General features: G+C 39.5%; 1 protein-coding gene and 4 non-coding genes across 5 annotated transcripts in view; 3 read left to right on the top strand and 2 right to left on the bottom strand.

The window, feature by feature from the left end:
- The window catches only part of LOC124169558 (short-chain dehydrogenase/reductase family 9C member 7-like), a 111,636-nt gene that overhangs the window by 46,337 nt on the left and 39,805 nt on the right, over positions 1–25,494 (top strand). The gene's annotated exons all lie outside the window — the stretch shown is intronic.
- On the top strand, positions 10,714–10,786 carry Trnav-cac. The gene has a single exon. It is a non-coding gene; the product is annotated as a tRNA-Val (tRNA).
- Trnav-cac lies at positions 13,852–13,924 on the bottom strand. Its single transcript has one exon. It is a non-coding gene; the product is annotated as a tRNA-Val (tRNA).
- Trnav-cac lies at positions 14,986–15,058 on the bottom strand. Its single transcript has one exon. It is a non-coding gene; the product is annotated as a tRNA-Val (tRNA).
- Trnav-cac lies at positions 24,553–24,625 on the top strand. The gene has a single exon. It is a non-coding gene; the product is annotated as a tRNA-Val (tRNA).

Genomic DNA, 25,494 nt, shown 5'->3' with positions numbered 1-25,494 from the left:
CCATCATAAGCATAAGAATAAAAATGCTGTTTTCCAAATCTAATAGCCAGAAAAAGTAGCGCGGAAGACCTATCTTCGTGGATCTCAGTAGTTAAAATACAACTAGCATAGAATATTTGGTAATTTTCATTTTAAAAAATGGCATGTTATTCGTTTCTCATATCAATCTACTCTCACGTACACCAGGAAAACCACGTCCATTTACCACAGCAATTACAGCTGACACCCTCTCAAGTCTTTCATCTTATGGTGAAGAGCAGGCCATGTGGGCAAGCTATAAAACCTCGCTAGAAAAGCAATAATTGTCTAAAATTATTCACGACCACAGATATGGGTCCTCTCTCACTCATCAGAATAACGCAAATGGCTTAGCGGCTCAGACATCAGAGTATCGAAATAGCTTGTGATGTCATACAGACAAAGCAAGAATTCCAAATAGACGTAATAAATATCTCAGTCGTGAGAATTCATATCACGTTTCATCGGAAAAAGGGCGCTATTTCAAATGCGTTTGAGTACAACCTGTTTCCCTCTAAATGCTTAAATAGCACCGTAGGAAATACCCAAGTTTTACTTCCTAATGAAAACAATCGAGCTTTCCTTTGAATGATAAAAAATACTTACTCAAGAGCCAATTCTAGAATGAAATATAATATAAAATTGTAACAAAATTTCAGCCTAATGACGGGAAAAAAATAAGGTGACCATGCGTGAATGCATGTCAAAATGCCAAAAATTCGAAGACGTCGACGATATCACTCGGGAAAAACTTAATATTAAAAATATGCATAAATATAATCCATCATAATCCAATGAAGACGATACAGTTCAAGATGAAAATGACAAATATTCAATTCTTTCCTTCTTCATTAATTGGTCAACAAAAAAGTAAAGATTTAGCAATATATTATGGAAAAATCAGGAGAAAATAGCATACGTCACCATCACAACGTGGTGGGACATGTCCCAAATGGCCAAAAAACGGATACAAAAATTAGTTGCTTATGGAGGTTATCGCCGAATGGAGGTGAGGGATGCTGTATCTTTTGAATTAGAAATATTAAAGTGAGATATTTTGTATTTTTCTCCCTAAAATAGTCATTAATACCTGCCCAGAGTTTTGAAATTCCACTCGTACTTGCATCTATAGTTGAAAATTGCAGGGGTATGTCGGAAGCAAAACTGGCAGAACGCCAGTAGCTGTTTTTCTCTTCGAGCTCCTTCAGCAGCAATTCACTCAGCATCTACTTACAGCTGAGAATACAAGCGTAGAAGAAGGTAAACAATTTATCAGACGCTACATGTGGAGTATGTTTCTCTATGGGAGAGAGGCTTGGACGTTGACAGCAGCAGAGAAGTCAAGAGTGGATTGATTCGAAATGTAAATTCGAAATGAAAATAAAAACAATGATACTAACTTAATTACTGGCCTTGGATTTACATGCACCGGTAAATAAAAAAAATATTTAGACAGATTTCTGTTACGAGATCATAACATGAGCTGATTAATGAAAAAAAGATCAGATGGACGTTTACAGGGGGTAAGAAGCCAAGATTGGAAGCATTCAAAGTGTGTTGCTATCGAAGAATGATGAAGATGAAATGGATCGACCGTGTGAGTAACGAAGAAGTGCTAAGAAGTGTGGAAGAAAAGAGAAGTCTTCAAAAAAAACCTTAAGCAGAAGACAGGACAACTAAGTTGGCAACATCGTGTGGTATGATGGCTTGATAAAGGCAACCATCTAAAGACAAGTGGACAGGAATAAAGACAAGTTTCGGCCCTGAATGAGTTACATAGGACATTTTATTATGGATGTAAAAGAGAAGGCTTACGCTACGAAAAGGCTAGCTAGGAGAGCTGCGTCAAACCAATCTTACCATCGATGAATATCGATGATGCTGCGGAACATTGGAAGCTCTGGACGCATTTGAGAACGAAGTGTTCAAATCAGAAGAGAGAAACATCCAAACTACGTGTATTACACGAACATATTACAAAGTATTTCGTGGACGCTCAAGTCAGAGACCTTGCACTTGACGAATTGGCCTTAGGCCAAAGGAAAATAATTTGACCTTCGACATTGGTTTGATTATATTTGATTTATTTCTTTTACCTGGCCCAGATGAGGCCACAATCCGGCCCCCTCTTCCTCTGGACCAGGGCTCTCATTACGAGGTTAAAAAATACGGAAATGAAGGAATACAGGCATCAGTAAAAAATTAATATGATGGAAGAAGGTTGTCGCTAAAAAAAAAGGTAAAAGTTACACACCTCATACGGAAAATACGTTCGATTACAAGTAAAATTACATTTTAAAGTTACCTTAAAAGTACCTTTTAGATAAATTCAAGAGCAATGTCTTTTCTGACGAAGTTAACCATATCTTACAGACGCCAACATACTACGGAAGATCAGATCATATAAATAAAATAAGAGAGATAGATTGTAGAACAGACAGATTCCGAATGTCATTTTTTCCACGATCAATAAGAGATTATAACGGCAGCAATAGAACTCGTAAATAGATTGCATGACTTGTAGTGTAGCCTACTAACCTATGTAAAAATTAATGCATGTTTCTTAATTCAATTATTATTTCTAACAGCATATAGTAGTATAGTTTGTTAGTATACGGGACGTTTTTTGGACGGTGCGGTGTGCATGTGGGAGTCCAAATGCATGCTGCATGCTGGTGATTGATCACCCCTTGCCAAACACCCTAGAGGTGGCTCGCAGGGTATTACGTAGATGTAGATGTAAAATTGGCCAATAAGTACAGCAGGTAGTTGGGGCAGGTTTCACTACACATGTTCCTTCTCAATTACGCTCTTAATAAGCAGATATTATCCAAACAATGCATCATATTACTGCCAGAGGGAACCACTTCAAGGTATTTGAGAAAAATAAAATTCATCCAGAGTGTTTTCTGGTGAATTGAAAGCAGCACAAAATCTCTTCCGGCTCCAAACCAGCTCCAGCTTAATAACCTAAGAGGAATTTTAAGCAGCGGAAGTCAAGATGTTTGGAGATGGTATCTTTGGAGAAAAGATACATTAAGGCATTACAAAAAAAGAAACAAAATTTTGTGGTGAGGATTCGAAATATCTGGTGATGTCAGGCGGCGAAAGTTATTTTCCACTTTCCATTCTATCTCCAGGCGAAGTTAATCGACAACTTACCACTTGACTACCGTCAGAGGAGCAGATAATCTAAGAATGAAAATAAACTTCATCTGGCTAGGAGAATAGGCATTTATAGAATATTGTACTTCAAAGTAAGCAAAGCTGCCGTGATCTTACGTATGAGATCTTGGTCTAAAATCATCTTTCTCTTTTCGACCGTATCATAAAGGCCGTTTTACACGGGGTATGTCATTGCGGAGGTTAGCAGTGAAAATATTTTAGTAATTACGAGAATGCGAATTAGAGCAGGGGCTATTTTGCCATATCACATCCATGCGTTCTCGCATGTGTTCTAGCAATTCACCGCATTACACGACGCAATTTTGACTGCACCTTCGTACACACGTCAGATTGTGCAAGTACGTGCCCCATGTAAAACGGCCTTTATACTTAATAGCCTAAAGAGCACGCTAAGCACGACTAAGCAATTTTGACTACGTCTTCGTACATATGTCAGATTGCGCAATGACGTTCTCCGTGTAAAACGACCTTAAGAACATTTTTTTAATTTAACGAAGGTTCACTTATCCTAAGGTCTGGTTACACGAATCATTTACGGTACGAGTTAACACCTGACCGCATTAATGATTTTTGTGAACCAGAACGGAACATATACGAATACATGAACCAAATTAGAACAGTTTATATTTTCCTTTCGTGCATTCACACAAAACGGGTGGTTACACAGTGAAATTATGGAGTTCAATCTCGCGCTCATGTACATAAACATTAACTTGCACGAGCTAATGCACCGAGTAAACAGGCCTCTACACGCGAATGTCTAAACCAAGGATGACAAGTGAAACCAAACGAAAATGTTTCGTTTCGACCCGCAGGTAAACCAAAATACGAGGCCTAGGTTTAATTTCGTTCCTCCACGAAACTAAAATCACCAAGGAGTTTAGTTCGACCCGGGATGAAACTTTACTCCCGGGAATGAAACTACATCAATCGAAACTCAGTATCATCAATCGCATAGAAAAGTTTCGATCCAAGAAGTTGAGTGGAGGGGAATAGTTTCGATCCATTACATTTGGCATACGTGTAGAGAGGTTAAAACATTGAGCTTAAAAATAGAATGGCCAGCTTGCGTTCACCGCTCTCCTGTTAGTGGTAAAAATGAGTGCCCCGTGCATCTAATGGCGGTAGGCCGAACCTCTACTTCATTCAACCATATTTTGTACTAGGTGTTTACGTCGAAACTTAACAGTTCGAAGGTGAAGTGCGTGGTCTCTTCAGTGCGAAATATAATCTGCGTTTCGTTTGGTCCCTGAGGTTTGGTTTAGTTTCGGCCGGAAGTAGTTTTGACTCCGATTTCGTTTCGACCCTGAGTTTAGCTCCCCGGGTTTTAATATTTTCCGTTTCGTTTCTGCATTTCGCTCCCGGGAACGAATTTATTGAAACTTTTGCTGGTTTAGACTTTCGTTTAGTTTCGATATCCATCGCTGGTGCTACGCTCCGCTGAGCGCACTTGTAGGGGTCGTTAATGAGAAAACAGCGCGGCGGACGTAACCGAAAGTAGCACTACTGGGTTCGGGAGCTTGAGATGCACCTATGTACTAACTTCACTATCATTTTTTTTCTGAAAAAATTCCCACGTATCCATGCCTAATTGGAAATTTGAACGTTGAATTTAGTTCAGACTTTTGCTTGTAGTGGCATGTTTGTACTTTAAATCAGTGGCGGCGCGTGCGTATACGCATTTTAGCAAGTGCACACCCAAAGATGAATAAATTATAAAAGAAAACTATTCCTTTGCAACGCGAAGGATAAAAATACTAAAAGTACGTCTGCATATGCAAGAAACATGAGCCTCCGAACGCTACAGCTATCTCCCTTTCGAATTCACCGCTCTACTAGTGTGCGATCCCGTGGCATCATGCCGGGCGCATTTTCGGTCTGTGCGATCGCTTGCGGGATCTCTGGCGGGACGAGGTAAGCGGGGGGGTATGTGCTGTTCAAAGGGGCGATGGGAGCAGACTCAAATCCATGCGAATGCGCACGCGCATGTTTTTGGTGACTGACTAGCAGGTAGTGTAGTGGTGTAGCCGCCACCTACACAACCTGCGCCCAGGATCCTAGTCCGTCTACAGAGCCATCTGTATAGCCGTTTTCTACACTACTTCCTCATAGGGTGTAAGGAAAAGAAAATGAATTTCAAATACCGTCACTTGTAAAGGTGTGTTGAGAATAATTATTTTCATACATGCTAATATTATTTCTGTTCATGCAATTTTAAGGATAGAGTGTACCAGTGATATGTTTTGCTTGCTATGTATTCTATTACGACGAAATATGACGCTCATGGATTAGGATTAACATTATATAATTAAATCATCCTATATCTGCTCTAATGCACACCCTAGATAAATTACCACCAGCCGCCACTGCTTTAAATACATCCTACAAATTAGTGTATAAATTTTTCGTTAAAACTTTCGCGGGTACTCGTCATGTTGAATAAAAACTTTTGGGCTATGTCGCCGCCATGTTGTTCGGTGAAACCCATCCCGAAGTTCGCTCTGAGAAAACGGCTTGGTGGTGTAACTGGCTAACACACCTGACCGGGAGATCGGGGTTCGAATCCCGGATAAGTCAAATTTTTTCATAGCGAACTTCATTCGTTGGAACTTTGCACCCGTGCGCGTGATTGCATACGAAGTTTCTTGATCCTGCAGTGTTTTTTTTCTTAATAATAATGCGTAAGCATTGAAACCGGTTGAGGAAGAATAAAAAAATACTACTGCTGTTTCAATTACCAGTTCCCTGATAGCTTTTGCGGGGATGAAGGTCTCCAGTGCATGCGAGTTTCTCAGCTGTGCCCACCCCGAGGTAGGAATGGCGTCACGTTCTATGCATGGACGCATATTTGACTCACCAAATTGCGGTCGTCCGGAAAGACATTAAAACCGCGAGGAGAGCATAAGGAACGAGATGAAAGCGAGTTAAATATATCGTGAATAGGATCAGGATGGCCCAGAGGTTTTCCGCATGCCACTATTCTGATCACAAAGATATCCTTTGAGGAACACTTTGAAAGAGCTCTTGAGGCGAATTCAATTTTTGCGGTGATTGATCCGCGACCTTAAAATAATAAATTTCCATACCCAACGACGGCTTTCTTAAGAGGATTCATCACTCCTGCTCCACCAGTCATACTTTTCCCTTTTTCAACAGTAAGTTTAATTGGAGTGCCAGACTATGGGGATGATGGCACAAAGAGGGCGATTGTTCGATCAAAATCACTCGAACTGGCTTAATTGGACTTGGATAGTCATTACTTAGTTGAAAAAAGCTCCAATTATTCTTGAATATTACCAGAATCAAAAGGAAGTTATGCAATACTGACACATGTTATGTCTTAATCAAAGCCCAAGATTTAAAATAAACTAAAGACCATGACTCCACGACCTTTTCGGTAGTGAAATAGAATAAATTTTATAATCTTGGAAGATATTGAAAAATTAGAATTCCCATTAAACGCAATAAAATTTGTTTCGCAAAACAGAAACGGTGTATTTGGTTTGAGTTGGATCAAGAACCCGGGGTTCCCTATCAAAATTTCTAATGCAGTTTCTCTAATAGTGTAATTTCCCAAAAATATTTTCTCTAATGAAGTTATTTCAAAACTGAAATTTCTGAATTAAGTCTTTCTGAGCTTATGAAATAGGCAACTTTTTAAAGAATAATTCTACTTTTTTCCACTTAAGTTTTCCAGCTCTGGCAACTGACCCACAGCACCTCTACATAAACCGGCAAGATCAGTTCGAAGTATCTTGACGTGAATCGACTGTTTCAGCTTTTCTTTCCAAATAACACTGTAGTGATATAACAAATGAAAACATATATATTAAGCTCAATTATAGGTAGATATACTCTATTATAAGTAAATAAGAACAATTTTTATACTCTATTGTAGGTAAATTAGAATGACAAAAACTTTTGTTAGAAAAATATTATTAGAAATAATTCATTAGGAACATTTTTGAGAAGAAAGTACTCTTTAGGAAAAAAATATTAGAAACTGTGGATTAGATAATTTTCATTAGAGAAACTTATCGGAAAAGAGAACCCTACCGAAATTTTCATCAAAACCTAAGTAGCCCGGTCAAATTAGCCCAAAAAATAGGGGTATTTGGGTCTTTAGCCCGGTCAAAATAGACATTGACCCTTGCATAAATTGCCAACAAGCTGAAAATTTGCACGAACCTCAAGGATACCACTCTTATGAAATACTGAAAAGTCCCCATCGATCCTGTGTGTGCAAAATATTTTATTCAAGGTCAAAGGTCACAAAAATGAGTTTTTTGCTTTTTTTGGCCAAACGATTAGTTTTGTGATAAAAATTGCTCAGACCAAATTTGTAGAGCAGAACGTTATCTACAAAATTGTTATTTCATTTTCTTCTCTAAGATTTACCGTTTCTGAGAAAAAGGCATTCGAATGTATGCGAGTTACGCGTCCAATAATGTTCGGAGAGCGCAACAATATAGTCATGCATATTAGGAAGAATACAGCTCCAGCCTACATTCGAATTGCTTTTTCTCAGAAACGGTAAATCTTAGAGAAAAAAGTGTGGTGACAATTTTGTAGATAATTTTTGGATCTACAAATTTGGTCTGAGAAATTTTTATCATAAAACTAACCGTTTGGCCAAAAAATGCAAAAAACTCATTTTTGTGACCTTCGACCTTGAATGAAATTTTTGCACGCACGGGATCGATGGGGACTTTTCAGTATTTCATTAGGGTGGTGTCCTTGACGTTCATGCAAATTTTCAGCTTGTTGGCAATTTATGCAAGGGTCAATGTCTATTTTGACCGGGCTAAAGACCCAAAGGGACAAACGTTCGTTGAAGTGAGGTGGAATGACCCGGCGACATTTCACATCCTCCAGATTGTACCGAACAAAATTCGTTTGATTAAATTCGCTTTCTTCGACGGAGAAAGCACATCCGAAATTTACACCCGCGAAATTGAAAGGAAGACGGTCATTAACTGCATGAGTGAGCCAATCCTAAAAATAAACTTCCCGTGACGAAGTGTTTTCAAGACAAATTCTCTTCGTGAACCCATCTCTAACCTCGTTGATTCCTCGTTTAACCGTTCTTGTTTTGTGTCGCCAATTGTGTCGAGCACTGCGGTATACTTACTTGTTAGCGCATCTGAGCCCTTCATCAAGATCGTTTACTCCTGGCTATTTAGTGGTCACTCTGACTATACCTTCGCACCTGCGTGCTATGTTGCTAACGCCAGTAAATATTTCGATTTTGTTTTTCATAAATTTAAAGAAAAACAGGAAGGAATATGGAAAAATTAGTAAGATTGGAGTGTCTAGACTATGAAATTAAAGTTTGGGTGCGATTCGGAAATAGATTACTCGAGAAAAGTTAACTAACACACATTTCAGTAATTAAATGTAACAATAATAACAAAAGTATAATGAAGATAAAAAACCTTTTATCTTGCAATACGGCCGCCTTAGGGTATTCAGATAGAGGTGAATATATATAAACCCATGCAGAAATTTTTATCGAAATCTTAGACTCAACGGGACAAACTTTTGTTGAAATGGTGCGAAATGACAACAATCCCGTTTAACAATCCCGTTTCGTTGAAAACGGTCAATAATATAGAAAGCGTATGGTTTCAGGTGTTTGGGAGATATTTTTAGACATAAATCTCATTTACTATGATGTAATTAGATTGACACAAATTCACTTTTTATCCGTACGACATTGAAAAAAAAACGAATTCTGTCAATAATGGTCGATATACTCGTGAAGGTCTTCCAATTTTTAGAACGACTAGCTCAGATACCTAAGTGTAATCGCCCTGTATCTAAAAAAGACTATCTATAGTTACACAAGATATAAATAGAACGTGGACAAGTTGTTAACATTTTTCATAGTAATCAACACAATCATTATTGGAATAGGTTTTCAGGGATCAAAGAAATGATTGCTCCACCCATCATTTTCTGTATCACACGGTCATCCCCAACCGTCTCTTTTTCCATCGCTTATTCCGTCACAATCAACATTTACAACTACAATTCAATAAAATGCTAAGCGTGTTATTACAATCGCTGTTACCGGCCTTGCATTCTGAGTGGCTGAAGGACGGTGCCAGTTATGATTTCAGCGACGGAAAAAGGGACGTGCCGAGTAATGGAAAAAGGGACGGGATTCCCATCCCGGGAGCCATCGCGGAAAATGATTGTGTGAAACGGTCATTTTTATCCACCATCATTGGAGCGATAGCTGGAGCTATCCCTCAGAAGGGGTGGAAAAAATTATCGTTTTATTCAGGCTTAAGGTCTTTCATCGTTCCCGGAGAGAGTGAATTTTTCAACCTCACTATTCTCGCTAGTCACCGCCGAGGCCTTCAATCCTACTAATGGCAGAGGGCTTCTTTTTCTACGGTCTTTGTAACCAGCCAACCACATGTCAGCCGACGTGTCCCGAAATAGATTATTCACTATTGATGGACGCCAAATTGGATAACACGAGCTGTTTCCCGATAAGAGCATCGTTCACTCCGAGGAAAAATCTCACATATGTATTCCTGAATATGATGGTGGATCATCGCCTTTAACGGGGCACACTACCTCGGCAGAAAGCAGAATCCTCGAAGATTATATCAGAGGTTGGTCTTTCTTGGGCACTCTATTGCATACAGCATTGAAAAATAGAAATGCACAATATGGAATACACAAACGAATATTTTGAGTTTTACCGATTACGCTGTGCAAACTTCAGGAAAATTCTCTAAGTATACGTTTTTATTTTTAATGGAGTAGTTTTTCATTGATAAATAAAGTAATGCAAACATTTTACATTTAACCATCAAGGCACTTTACGTTCATCACCATCTAGTCAGCAATTCTATCAGTTTTATAGAATGGTTCGAAGCAACTCTCCGTTCCGTTCACCCATATGTTAGGTTTTTCATAGCAATGTATCTCTTCTGTTTTACATTCCTGATAACCTGTAAAATGTAACTAGTTCTAAGCCGTCCCTTGCTTTTCTTTCAGTCGACCTGTCCTTCGACTATTGTCTTAATCAAGCCAGTATTCCTCGAGATGTGGGCAAAGTTGTCCTGTCATCTCCTAATGTTTCAATATACTTCTATTTTACCCCACTCGTTTCAGCTCTACCTATACTTTGTTCATTTTATGTTTGCGGGAGAGCCGGTGTGGCTAAAGCAAGTGGAGGTGAGGGGAGGGGAAGTTTGGGAGAGACCATTTCTTTTTATCGTGTCTTTTTAGACGAAAAAATCAAATGTGAGCAATTATGGTAGATAAAACTTGTATATATTCACTATTTCCTATTCCTAGAAGAGCTAGTTCGGTGCTTTCGCTTTTTCGTCATCATAAACCATTCGCTCACATATATCGGCAAGTAGAAATAATCTATGGACACATTGACACACGTTGGTGCACATAACCTAGCATTGTTTACCGTGAAAACAATATTATAACTAACTCTGAAAGAGATTGATTCTTAATTTTCAATCAGACCCCATATCGGTTTCCGTAGTGTAGTGGTTATCACGTGCGCCTCACACGCGCAAGGTCCCCGGTTCGATCCCGGGCGGAAACAGCTGATTTTTTTTCACTTGCGTTTTCGCTAAATCACTTGCCAGGTACCGCTTTCATTTACAAAAATTCCTCAAAGTAGTTGATTTTAATTTTAAATTGCAGTTTTACAAGGTTTATTGTAGGCCACAGCAAACAAGATCCATAAGATGATTTACAGTGAAGTGGAAACACTAGTAATATTATAAATAGTCCACCGCAATGCGTAAGAGGGGTAAATAAGATTAGTTATGTAATTTTAACAATAGACGAGCCAGACTCAGTATCATCCCTATCGTGAAAAATACCGATATTTTTCAACAATATTTTGAATATTAGCCTACGAAGCAAATTTAAATTGGCAATGGTTTAGAAAATATCCCGCGAAATGCTCTTTCTATCGTGTTACCCGTACTCATCAAACAAAAATTTTCTCGAAAATCAGGCGTCTCGTAACACGGCGATGCAGGGGAATATTGTTGAGCCCTACCATGAACCGCAATATCTTGGTTCAACCTAGATTGTGTGCCTGCTAGGCTATTAATGCACAATTACTGTCTCCGTCTCTTAAACATATATTAGGAGGTGAACATTTCAAGGGGTACCAGTGATTTTTTTCTAAACGGAGTGAGGTACAGAAATCAGTTTAATAAAACAAACTGGATCAACTAAATATTTATCAATGCATTTGACTTTCCAAACGATGTCAGCACAGAAAACTACTCACTCGTATCCGTAGGCCACCAAGTATTTGTATATTTCTTCCACCAATTTCTGTACCACCCAGGCGAAACGGAAGCGTTGAGGAAGTGTTGCGGAAGCGTCGGACGGAGTGTTCGGGAAGTGGCGGGCGAGTGTTGAGATAGTGTTGAGGAGGTGTCGCGGAAGTGTCCGGGAAGCAGATTATGGCCCACTTGGAACGCTTCCGGAAGCGTTTCGGAAGTGTTCAGGAAGTGTCCATCCGACACCTGACGCTGCCACATTGCAAAAAAAGATTTTTATGTGTAAAATAAAATTTTAATCGTAAATCATGGAAATAATAATGACGAGAATTTTTTTGTAAAATGAAAGGTAGAAAAAATTTATGAAAAAAAAATCCGCGCCCAAGAATCGAACCTTAGATACTAGATCCGGGTACGAGTCGGATTCTTTGCACGAGTGCACTCTGTTTAGAATCACTTTCACCTCTAGGATTCTCACCCACTCGAGTGAAAATACCCCACTTACGAGGTGTGTTCAAAAAATATCGCGACTTTTGTGTTTTTTCAAAAATTATTTATTTATTCATGAATATCTATTTTGTCCCCTTCAAAGTAATCCCCATGAGATATTATACACTTGTGCCAACGGTTTTTCCAATCTTCGAAGCACTTCAAAAAATCATTTTTTTTTATCTTGTTCAGCTCCTCCTTCGATGCCGTCTTTATCTCGTCAATCGTAGCGTAACGTCGTCCTTTCATGGGTCTCTTCAGTTTAGGGAACAAGAAAAAGTCACAGGGGGCCAGATCTGGGGAATACGGTGGCTGCGGCATCATTAGTGTGTTGTTTTTGGCCAAAAAGTCGCGCACAAGCAACGATGTGTGAGCAGGGGCGTTATCGTGGTGCAAAAGCCAATTTTTGTTCTTCCACAAATCCGGGCGTTTCTGGCGGATTGCTTCGCGCAAATTGCGCATAACTTGCAGGTAATATTCCTTATTGACCGTTCTACCCTGTGGCAAGAACTCATGATGCACCACGCCCCTGCAATCGAAGAAAACTGTCAGCAAAACTTTCACATTCGACCGAACTTGGCGCGCTTTTTTCGGTCTTGGTTCGTGCGGCAGCTTCCATTGAGATGATTGAGCTTTGGTTTCCACGTCATAACCATAAACTCACGATTCGTCACCAGTTATGACCCTCTGCAGCAAATTTGGGTCGTCGCGGACCCAAACCCAACCCAACCCGACCCGTCTCATGCCCAAATCATTGATAAAAATCGAATGGCACGAGCCAATCGATATGTTTAGGTCCTCAGCAACTTCTCTAACGGTGATTCGACGATTGGCCAATACCATTTTCTCCACTTCATTAATTTTTTCGTCTGTTGTTGAAGTGCTCGGGCGTCTGGCACGCTCTTCGTCGTTCACATCTTCTCGGCCTTCTGAGAACATTTTGTACCACCGATAAACGTTGCTTCGGTCCAAGGTAGCTTCTCCGTATGCCACAGTCAACATTCGGAATGCATCCGCGCACTTAATTTCGTTTTTCACACAAAATTTGATACAGGTTCTTTGATCCATGGTAAAAATCGAAGACGATCCAAAACAAGTGCAAGCAAAGCAGCTGTCAACAATTAAGTAAACATTCAAAATGGCCGAGCTTGTCGGCATAAGTGACAGACATGAGTACCAACATAACGCCACAAAAAAATCGAAATTCGATTATACGTAACCCGCGAAAAATTCAAAATTCGCGATACTTTTTGAACACACCTCGTATATTCTCAACTGTCTGCGTGCTAGCTCGGCTAACGCGTGATGCATGAAAGCTTAAAAAAATAACTAATTTTGGAAAACAAAAATAAAACCCATTCTTTTTGCAGGGGTGCAATGTTGTTTGTACTAGGATATTTCGGTACGCGCCAACTGTATCAATTTCTCGTGAATTTTCCATCCGTCCTTTAATTGTTTCTACTTACCAATTGATGTACACAGACAGTTTCTTATGACTACTAAGCGTAAGCATCCGAAGTAATTCTTCAAGGAATATGAAACTTTTTTCGACCTTAATTGCCTACATTTTAGTTTTTGGAAACCTTGCAGAACTACAACCTAAATGTAATATCTACTGCTTTGAGTAATTTTTGTAAAGAACATGGGTACCTGGCAAGTTGTTCTGCAAAAACATGCAAGTAAAAAAATGCAGATGTTCCCGCGCGGGATAAACCAGCCCCGTCGCCATAAACCAGCAAAGGACATTGTTTGCGGTGGCGTACTAGAAGCCTTGCAAAAATGCAACTTTAATGTAAAATTTACTGCTTTGAGGAGTTTTGTAAATAATATGGGTACCCATCAAGTCGTTCTCCAAAAACATTAAGTGAAAAAAACCAGATGTTTCCGCCCGGGATCGAACCGGGGACCTTGCGCGTGTGAGGCGCACGTGATAACCACTACACTACGGAAACCGACGAGTAGAACAGTGGAAAATTAACAATCAATCTTTTCCCGAACTAGTGAAAAGTTTGTTTTTACTATAAAAACTTGTTACTTTATACGCACCAACAGTAAGTATCAATTTCCTGTGAATTTTCCATCTGTCCTTTAATTATTTGTTTTTAACGATAGATATATACGGATAGTTTCATGTGAAGAGGAAGCGCAAGCATCCGAACTAGTTCTTCAAGGAATAGGAAATAGTGGACATTAACAATTTTTATCGGCCTTAATTGCCTACATTTTTGTTTCTGTAGACCTTGCAGAACTACAACTTAAACCTAAAATCTAACGCTTTGTGGAATTTTTGTTGAGAATATAGCCACCTGGCAAGTTGTTCTATAAAATCCCACCCCCCCTCGCTCTCACTGCTCCAGTGCTTTTCTCTACCGAAAAATGTGAATGGATGTCATTCCCTGGGATTTATTACCTGTTCTTTCCAACAGAAACGATCATTTAAGAGAGTTATTTTGTCGAACTGATAGGTTTGACAATACGATTTTCGAACTATCAAGGATTTTAACAAATGTTAGGCGTCATTTCATTTGGGCATTTCCTTTTTATTTGCCGACGGCTGCTGTAATGACAACCCCCGCCACACGCTTATTGAGGTGGCTAGCGGGGAAGTAAGTAGATTTATAGGTACTTGAAAGCTCACCAATAAATACGGAACGTGTTCTTCGTTACCTAAAGATATGAATGAATGTCATTTAGGTATTTGTTTTCTGCGCTGATCTAAACGATGAATTAATAGAGATTTTTTTTAATGGAACGTATAGGTATGTGAATTCTTTTTTCGAAAAATTAAGGACAAATAAATGCGAGCAGTACTTTTAATAGATAATTTCCTTTTTATATCAATGCCTGGTGTACTGACGCCTCCGTCAAAAGCCTATTTTGGGGTAGCATGTAAGTGTACTTGAAAGCACAAGGATATGGGCGAGGAAATTCTGAGCGCGAAATCCAGAATTTTGTAAATAATATAGGCACCCATCAAGTCGTTCTCCAAAAACATAAAGTGAAAAAAACCAAATGTTTCCGCCCGGGATCGAACCGGGGACCTTGCGCGTGTGAGGCGCACGTGATAACCACTACACTACGGAAACCGCTGATAGTCATTGCGGAAAATTTAGAACTAATTTGTCTCAGAATTAGTTAAAAGTTTGGTTTCACGAAAAAACGTTCTATTTTTTACTCACTAACAAAATAAATTTCCGTGTATTGTCCTCTACTTATTGCCATTCAATGATAATGGTGTTGCTATTTTATTGGAGTTGATTTTGAATGATAGAAAATTTTTGTGCAAAAGATGTGCATATTTAGCTCATGAAAAAAAAACACATTGTTCATACTTCAAAGGCGAATTTCACAGGGCAAAGTAATAAAAATTATAATTACAATAACAAGTTTTAAAATTAGCCAGCCATTCATGTAGCTGATAAAAACAAATAGCAATATTTTTTGCCCTCGATAAGTATATTATTAGTAGTCGCCAAAAAAGATACATTTTGGAGGTGTCTGAAGCCCCCCAAGTCCCCCCGAATTTTTGTCAGACTCTTAATGTACTAAATTATATCACTCACTCACTCAGTGGGTCAACCGAAGGGTTAGTTTGGATAGGTGAGGGTAAAGCTCACCTCATACTAAGCCACAGTTGCGTAAATATCACGCTTTCAGGGCAGGAGAGCCCATTCCATTCCACCTCGCGCTTTGATTGTTTTGTTTGGTTGAGTCCGAACGCCTCGCGAGGTACGTAACTATAATTTCATTCAGGGTTCCCACTCTAACTAAATTATAAAATTCACGGTTTTTTCCTGGTTTTCACAGTCTAAATGTCGATCTACCGATTCGATCGATGGATTTTTCTTCCTCATAGGAAAATCCACTAGAATTGGTAGAATATTAACTGCGTATGCTTGGTTTCGCTATTTAGTGGGCCCTTTTCGCTCCGTAGCGTTAAGGTGTTTTTCCCCGTCCCCTCCCTTCCGCTCCTATCCTTTCCCAGAGGCGTCGGCGGGCTCCGATCGCGACGGCGCCTCTATCCTTTTTCCTTCCTCTCCAGCCCCTCCCCGGGTGATCGGGCGGATCAAGCCACGGGCTTGGGTCCCGGCCCGGTGTGTTGTATCCCAGGGGCGCCGACTCATAAAAAATATTGGGGGGCCGATATCGGGTGACTTACCCCGGGAAGAGGGTAAATTCAAAGTGTGTCTCAGCACCGTAACACTATCATAATTCACACCACTTGTTTTCAGTTAACCTGCTTAGTACCTTAAAATTATTTATTTTAACACATTATTGAATGTATTTTAAAAGGTATCTATCGTCAAACATGGGAAAATACCAATATGTTTTTTGTGATTTCCCAAAGCATAATATAACTTAATTATTTTCTTGAAGTATTGAGGGGGCTCCGCCCCCCTTAACGAATCTTTGAGTGGGCTCGAGCCCCCTCAGGCCCCATGGAGTCGGCGCCACTGTTGTATCCTTGAGAGGGTTCACCTAGAACCCTCATATTTCTAAATGTCGTCAAATTCACGGTCTGTTGATAAGCCATTTTAGTCAGAAATATTGAAGACGCAACAATCACATGCCGCGCGTTAACTAAAAATGTATCAAACGCGACAGACGTCGTGAATGCAATCGCAGCAATGAAATTACTCTCTCTCATGACGTCACCTATTGATATCAAAATTCAGGGCCGGCTAGAGGTTGTGAGCGGGATAATGGAAGGAGCAGGGTGGTAGGGAAGAGAAGAAGTGTCTGATTTTTCGCCAGAGTAAATGAACACTTACTTTACCGGTCTTCCAATCACAGGCTCAAGATCAATGTGTCGTCATGGTACACGGACCTATTATTGCACTTCGAATATACGTGTGAAGATAAAAGCGTGGACAGTGACTGCGCATGACTGACCTTTAAAGCATGATCGACATATCGATTTTTCTTTTGATCTGTCAATAGGGTGGATTCCTATTATATTTTTATTGCCAAAATCGAAAGATTATTACTCCTGGAGTACGTATTTCAAGCATTTAGATTTTTAAATGACGATATATATTTTTCGCGATTTAATGAAAAGTGAAAATTTTCAAGCGCGCGAATACGCGACGCGTAAGTATGAATGCCGGGAAATCTCTCCGTGTGACGTATTTCTGGTTCCCGCTGCCGCCCTATGAGGTGAACTTGAGCCGAGGCTTAGCGCTGATACGACGCAGGCTGCTAGCGGGTAGCTGAGTGCCCTGCTGGCTGGTAGCGCTTGGCTTAAATAAGGATTATTAATACCTTATCAAAAGAAGAAAACTTTCCGACCTTAGCCAGTTTTAATAAGTGATTATTAAGACATGTTTCCCTGAGCTCTGCGCCTCATGCGTGCATTGGTAACCTCAGACGATGTATAACTCCTATCTTCTCGTGTAGAAACTAGGTCCCTGCGACGTCACGTGGAGTGGCATCGCATGAGCGCCAATCTGTCCCTTTTCAAATGAGGATAAAAATGGACCATTGTCATTCGTCTAAAACGGTATTTCTAAAACGAAATAATTTGTATATTTTGAATACACTAATGGTGGGTAACGAATCGCAATCAATGCTTTTCGTTTTCTCCGATGAAGGAAACTACCCTATTGTAGTCCTACAATCGAGTTTGAGAGATTTTTAAGTTTTTATGACGAAATTCACGGCTTATTCGCGGTTTTAAGGTATCCACGGTTGAGTGGGAACCCTGTAATTTTATTAGCTGTAACATAATTTTTTTATAAATTTCGATACGAATTTACAATAAAACATATTTTCATTATAGAAATATCCACGATGGTAACACCGTTTTCCTAATGGGAGCCAGCGTGATTACGAACGTATACACTCGGTGATCAAATCCAGGGATGCCAATAGAAACTAAACGAAAGTCAAAACCAGTAAAAGTTCAATAGTTCCGTTCCCGGAAGAGAAATGTAGAAACGAAATGGATTTAAACCCGGGGAGCTAAACTCAGGGTCGAAACGAAATCGGTGTCAAAACTACTCCCGGTCGAAACTAAACCAAACCTCAGAGACGAAACGAAGCACAGATGTTTCGCACCGCAGGGATCACGTGCTTCACCCTCGAACAGTTAATTTTCGACCCACACACCGAGTACGAAGTGTGGTTGAATGAAGTCGAGTTTCGGCCAACCGCCATTAGATGCATGGGGCACTCATATTTTTACCACTGACAGGAGAACGGTAAACACAAACTGGCCATTCGATTTTTAAGCTCGATGTTTTAACCTCTCTTCAAGCATGCAAAACGTAAAGGGTCGAAACAATTCCCTCTTATCCCCCTCCACTCAACTTCTGGGAATGAAAAAACTATGAGCATCAGAGCTTTAATGGATTTAATTGCGTTAAAGTCCCGGGTCGAAACTTAACTCCTTGGCGATTTTAATTTCGTGCGGGAACGAAACTAAGCCTAGGACTCGTATTTTGGTTTCCCTTCGGGTCAAAACGAAACATTTTCGTTTCGTTTCTCTTGCCATCCTAGATCAAAAAACGTGAGTGAAGCAAGTAGGCCGATTTGAGAGGAGTGCCTCACTCGATGCAAAAACAAACACGGCCTCCAGTTTTCGAGGTCGTCCGCCCGAAAACCTCTTCCTTCTTTTATCGTCTGCTGCGAATTTGAGAGCGGAAAGAGCCGTTATCTTCCCACTGTCGCTGCGGTTACGGCATCTGTCGCTCCATCCGCCACCGACTGCTGGAGGGAGATGTAACTCGCCCTATATGCACATTACGTTTCCAGGAGAATTTAAATACCTGCACTTATTTCGAGCCTATAAATAACTGCACACTGGCGCCGACTCCGTGGGGTCTGACGGTACCTGAGTCCCCTCAAAAATTCGTTGTAGGGGTGAGGAGAAAATGTATCAGGCTTGTCCATTTTCCCCGAAGTGTTCAGTAATCGGGAGTCGATTTTTCATGGTTCTAATGTTGATCATATGGATCTTCTAAAATGCTTTAAAAAACTTTAAAACTCACAGTTTATGAAATAATATATATTACCAATATTTTTTATTATTCATCCTCTCAGACACTGCGGCAGTAGGGTATCACTTAAAGGGACAGAATAGAGGAGGCCAACTTCTATCCTGTAGAAGGCTAATTTCTGTTGCCACTTCGGTCGCATTTTAAACGGTTTACAAAAATGTCGGAGCTGTGATGAGTGCGATACGATCCACTTTTTTCCAATACTGTTCAGTATTATGTTTGAAATTACGAGGACAAACATTGGTCTTTTATGAATTTGATAGATCACATCATCATGTATATAAATTTCCGTTAACACCACTAATTAATATACCTTATTTCCCCGTGAGCCTCGGACCAATTTGACGGTCAGCGACACGAGTGGTGACTTTTGTAAACCCATTTAAATGCGCGGTGGCTGACAACACATTTAGAGGCCTACTTGAGGATCCTCTTTTGTAGTATTCGTGGTATCACTACGCTATAAAACCCACTTCCGATCACCAACTTACTGATTGACTGATTCATACATGTGTTTGGGATGAACGAGACGAAATACGACAAAAAGTTATAGAACCAAACCCCTCTAAAATCGTCTGAAACCCTAGCAAAAATTGTGGAATACCTATATTTTCTATTTTCTTTCGTAGAATTCGTGGTATCCCTATACGATAAAATCCACTTCCGATCACTGATAGACTGACCGACTTATTATTACATATATTTGGGGTGAACGAGACGAGATACGACATTACGTTATTCAATCGACTCCCTCTAAAACGTCTGAAACCCTACGAAATATTTTCGAAAACCTATATTATCTTTTAAAATCTATTAGATACATTATTGTCAACTACCTCTATGCCATTTGGGGATATTTGGGGGTTAAAAAATCGATTTATTCAAAATATCTTTTTTTCGAATCTAGACCACGGGTTACGTCGAAAAAAACAATTTTCTGGCAGGTCGGAACACTTTTCACCTTTGGCCAAATCATACAAATTCACTGTTTCGAGAACACGGGAAGGAGACATTAGCGTAGCCACAGGGGGGGGTCCGTGTTACAACCCCCCAACCCCTTGAGTATTTAAAAGTATCGCCTTTACTTTGTTTTAATAAATATTTGTACCAAATTACTGTTTTGAGTCCTAAAAATCACGTTTTCAGCATCAAAATCTCAAAATTTTCTACAAACCCGCGTTGCGCTGGGGTGTTTTCCAAACACACAGAAGGGCCCAGAAGTCTCCGGTTAAAACCCCCTCCCCCATTTCAAAATCCTGGCTACGCCATTGAAGGGAGATGAAGAGTTGCGTCATAGGGTTAAACATAAATTGTAAGAACTGGGGCCAACATTAGGTTAGGTTTAGTAAATATAAATAGGCACTACTATGAAGATAGTTGTTTCAGTCCTATTCTGATGGAATTCTCACATTTTTTAAATCGTTTAAGACAAAAGTTTATAGCTTATTACTTACTCCCTCATTATAAATTATTGATTACATAAAGAAAAATTTATAACTATCTCTCAAATTTCTTTGGTTGCTTTTATTTTTCATCACGTAACTTAATGCTATTCCTAAAACCTCTTCCTCATTACTTCTGTTCTCTGTGATTTGTCGCTGTGTAATTGATGGGCTGCAATGCTACGCATAGTTATTTTGCTGGAACTAATTATAATATTTTGTGCATATACGTATGTAAAAATTGTGTACGATAGGTTTTTTCATCTATGTTTATATTTACTATATGATTTGGTACAAGTAAATTGTTTTTTGTTCTTAAAGGACATAAGTCCCAAAAAAATAAATATCTTTCTAAATCTAAAATATTCGTATATTACGGGCAATTACGACCGGCATCAATATATGTTTTGTATTACATTCAGGCCACCTTAAGAGAAGAATAGACCTGAAGTAATCCAGAATGTCATTGGAGCCGGTCTTGAACTGAAATCATAGTATTTGTGGAGACTTGCTTAAGGCCTAAACAATTTATACGTCATGAGAAAAGACCGGTTGAAAGGGACGACCCACAGCCGCATTGCGCTCACTTGAAAGCAATTATCGGACCTTCTCTATTAAGTAACATGAGATAATTCTTGGTCCCTCGATAGAGAATATATTCTAACTACTTCGATCAATTCACCTCTTCTGTGGTGTGTGTCGAGTTTCATTTGTGGAATATAGGTATCGCAATTCCCGTATCAAAATTTCTAAAGATTTCGAACTTTAATAATTAATAAATGTGGTCTACACCATATCTTCTAAAGAGCTACAGTGGTGTGTTTGGCAAAGAAATAAAAATGCGAAACCAAATAACTTGACGTAGTATTTTCTAACCTACGAATACACTGTTATTAAAATAAACCATGAATTTAAAAAAGAATTTTTTTAATTCATAGTTTTTCAATATTTGGTTTTGATTTGTGCTGCAAAGTTAATGTGCTTTTAAATTTGAGGGGGGTTCCGAATATCCCGGACTGACCATGTATAATTTATGCTACATATACATATATCAAGTATCATCGGATCATAGAAAAATTACAAATAAATGAATAAGTGCTTCTCTCAGACTTATTTCTTATTTCGGGATAAACTGTAGGACTAGATAATGTTAAAAAAATTTCATTAATTATGGACAAAATATGCGTTCAAAAATACCCAATATGTAATATCTATTTTCCCTTTCTCCTCTCCCTACGTCACTGCTTCTGAGAGAAAGAAGTCGCGTGTCTCACGGGAATAACGTAGTGAGAACGCGGAGGAGGTCACGGTTGGTAACACTAAACCCGAAGGACCACTTTCGACGAGGAGTTGACTGGGTGGAGAATGTGCCACGGAGGCAGAATATCCGAAATTCCCAGGACAGAAGGCAGACGAAGCCAATTACGGAGGTTGTGAGCGAAAACGGGAGAAGAAAGAAAGAAATTAAGGTTTCTCGGTTGGATCTTGGTTAAATTGTAAACCAATTCGTAATCAAAATAAAGCGATCCAAGTTTTGATGAATAATCATCACCATCAAGCGTAAATTATCTAACTCTCCTATTACTGTAACCTTAGTTTATTTTTTATTTTATTGATTTCACACACCACCGAAATCAGCACTGTTCGACCTTCATATCGGGGTTGATAACACTTAACAATCAAGCGTTCACAAACATTCATGCCCTGAATAAGGGTAACTTACCCAGGCAGGACTCGAACCCGTGACCTTTGGTTTGGCAGGCGAGGACTTTACCTTCCACTGTGACATCAAGACAAATGTTTAAATAATATTAGGGAGACGGATGACTCACGAACATCGAACTATTCACACAGTCGTAAAACTCACCATTTTGAACCATTTACCTTAAAAAAAAAAAGAGGCCGGATTGGCGTAATGGAAGAAAAGATGGATTTTGAAATGGACGCCAGAATAGGGGAAAGGATGAGTAAATATATATTCGTTTATGAGTGTGTTGTTCTGGTTATAGTTTTTTTTAAATTTCTAACTGCTTTCTAGGATCTAAATTTCGGCGGTCGATGAATAACTTTCAAGCATAAGATCAATATGCAATGTACTTAATAAGATTAATATGCAATGTACATTTAATAAGATAAATTTGTAATTTTTATTTGCCTGATGATTCATCGAAACCCAAATTCATTTTAAATAAGAAGTGGCATAAGTCAGTGGCGCAGCGAGGGGGATTTTGGGGGATAGCCCCCCCACCCCCCCCCCCCCCCATGGCTTAGAGAACTTTTTATAAAAACATTTTAATGTAATTTTGATGACAAATTTTGTAACTAATATTAGGGAGACGGATGACTAACGAAGAAAATATCAAACTATTCACACAGCCGTAAAACTAACCATTTTTAACCATTTATGTTAAAGAATTTTGTGGGAGGGCACCCACACCTCCCGCTTACCATGGAGGGTATCCAGACCCCCCAGTGTTAGTTGCGCCTCTCCTAGCCTTAATTCCTAGCTGCGCCCATGGTATAAGCGGTGCTCGTTTTGAATCCGATTGTTGGCAGAGCCGTTTGAAAGATAAAGCTAAAGGATCGCTGCCCTCCCTAATGAAGTTCTTCTCGTGATTCGCAATTTCTATTGCCTCCCTTAACAGCCGAGGGCAATATTTATTTTCTCTGGGGATGATTTTTGACTCGGATTTTTACTTCCCCGATTCTAACCATGAACGCTCCTCAAACGCGGATAGGTGATAATTTTTCTTCTCGGTTGCCTTACGACGTTCTTCTACTCTGCATTTTAGGGATCTTGATATTTTTGCGACGTAAGATTTACCTCATGAACACGATACTTCGTAGACCCCTTTATAAAGATTTACTCATTGATGGGCGCCGTGCGAGAAACAGACGGGCGACACAGTGCCATTGTCCTTCGGCATTGACAAAGGCGCCGCTAGTAAGCTATATAATTGATGAGAAAGCAGAGGCGAGGTCGCTAGAGGTCGAGAAACATGTGGAAGTCTCGACGACGTACGCTGAGGACGCGGTGGACCTTATATGGATCTTGTAAAGGCGTCCTCAAAACGCTCACCTTGAATAGAGCGCAGGAAATAAATCTCCAAATGATACCCATTCATACTTTTCGGTACTGAGGAACATGTTCTGGATTACGCGCTCAGAATTTCCTCGCCCATAGCCTTGTGCTTTCAAGTACACTTACATGCTACCCCGACGTAGGCTTGTGACGGGGGGTTTAAAGTAAACCAGGAATTGATATAAAAAGGAATTTATCTAATAAAAGTACTGCTCGCATTCATTTGTCCTTAATTTTTCGAAAAAAGAATTCACATACCTATCCGTTCCATAAAAAAAATCTCTATTAATTCATCGTTTATATGAGCACAGAAAACGAATACCCAAATTTTCATTCGTACATTTAGTTATTGAAGAGCATATTCCAGATTTCCCGGAGATCTTTCAATTACGTATAAATCTACTTACTTCCCCGCTAGCCGCCTCAATAAGCTTGTGGTGGGCGTTGTAATTACACCAGCCGTTGGCAAATAAAAAGGAAATGCTCCAACGAAAATACTCCCAGCATTTGTTAAAATCCTTAATAGTTTGAAAATCGTACTGTCATACCTATCAGTTCGACAAAATAACTCTCTTAAATAATCGTTTCTGTTGGAAAGAACAGGTAATAAATCCCAGGGAATGACATCCATTCACATTTTTCGGTAGAGAAAAGCACTGGAGCAGCGAGAGCGAGGGGGGGGATTTTATAGAACAACTTGCCAGGTGCCTATATTCTCAACAAAAATTACTCAAAGCGGTAGATTTTACGTTTAAGTCGTAGTTTTGCAAGGTCTATAGAAATTAAAATGTAGGCAATTAAGGCCGATAAAAATTGTTAATGTCCACTATTTCCTATTCCTTGAAGAACTATTTCGGATGCTTACGCTTCGTCGTCACATGAAACTATCCGTATATATCTATCGTTAAAAAGAAATAATTAAAGGACGGATGGAAAATTCAAAGGAAATTGATACTTACCGTTAGTGCGTATAAAGTAACAAGTTTTTATAGTAAAAACAAACTTTTCACTAGTTCGGGAAAAGATTGGTTACTAATTTTCCATCTATCTCTTCGTCGGTTTCCGTAGTGTAGTGGTTATCACGTGCGCCTCACACGCGCAAGGTCCCCGGTTCGATCCCGGGCGGAAACATCTGAATTTTTTTCACTTCACGTTTTTGGAGAACAACTTGCCAGGTACTTGTATTCTTTACAAAAATTCCTCGAAACATTTTATTTTACATTTAAGTCGCAATTTTTGCATGGCTTCTAGTACGCCACAGAAAACAATGTCCTTAGCTGGTTTATGGCGACGCGACGTGAAAACTTAGTGGGATGCCGTCCATTAATTACGTGAGGCGTTTAAGGAAGGGGGAGGGGCAAGCCGATTCTCACCCAACCTCACGTGGCGGAGAGGGGGGGGGGATAGTATCACGTAATAATTTTCCGAAAGAAGCAGTGTAAAATTGCGAGAAAAACTGGGCTAAATTTACTAATCTAAGATAAAAAATAATTAAACAACTTGTTTTTTTTATACAGGGTGTCCCATTTATCTTGACCACCCGAAATAACTTTTTTCCAGATGCAATTTAAAAAATGCGTCAAGCAAATGTTCATAAGCCGTCAGGGGGACATTAATCAGCATGATTGCCTTCCTTGTAGCTTTGTTATTTACAAAGATATGAACACGAAGAGTTATAGGAGAGTAAATGAATTGCCGAATAAAAAATATAGGGTGCCATTTAAAAAAGACAAACCGCTGTTTCTATCTTTGTATATAACAAAGCTACAAGGAAGGCAATCACGCTAATTAATGTCCCCCTGACGGCTAATGAACATTTGTGTGACACATTTTTGAATTTGCATCTGGACAAAAAGTTATTTCGGGTGGTCAAGATAAATGGGACACCCTGTATATCCAACGCAGTGGAGCATAAAATAACATATTTACATTGAAAATACGCTTTTTGAGTGACCTCCCCCTACACGCTAATCTCACGTCATATTAGAGGGTTGGGTTCG

This window comes from Ischnura elegans, chromosome 12 (assembly GCF_921293095.1).
Source record: "Ischnura elegans chromosome 12, ioIscEleg1.1, whole genome shotgun sequence".
Taxonomy (NCBI): domain Eukaryota; kingdom Metazoa; phylum Arthropoda; class Insecta; order Odonata; family Coenagrionidae; genus Ischnura; species Ischnura elegans.
This window is presented reverse-complemented; position numbering and strand designations above follow the sequence as displayed.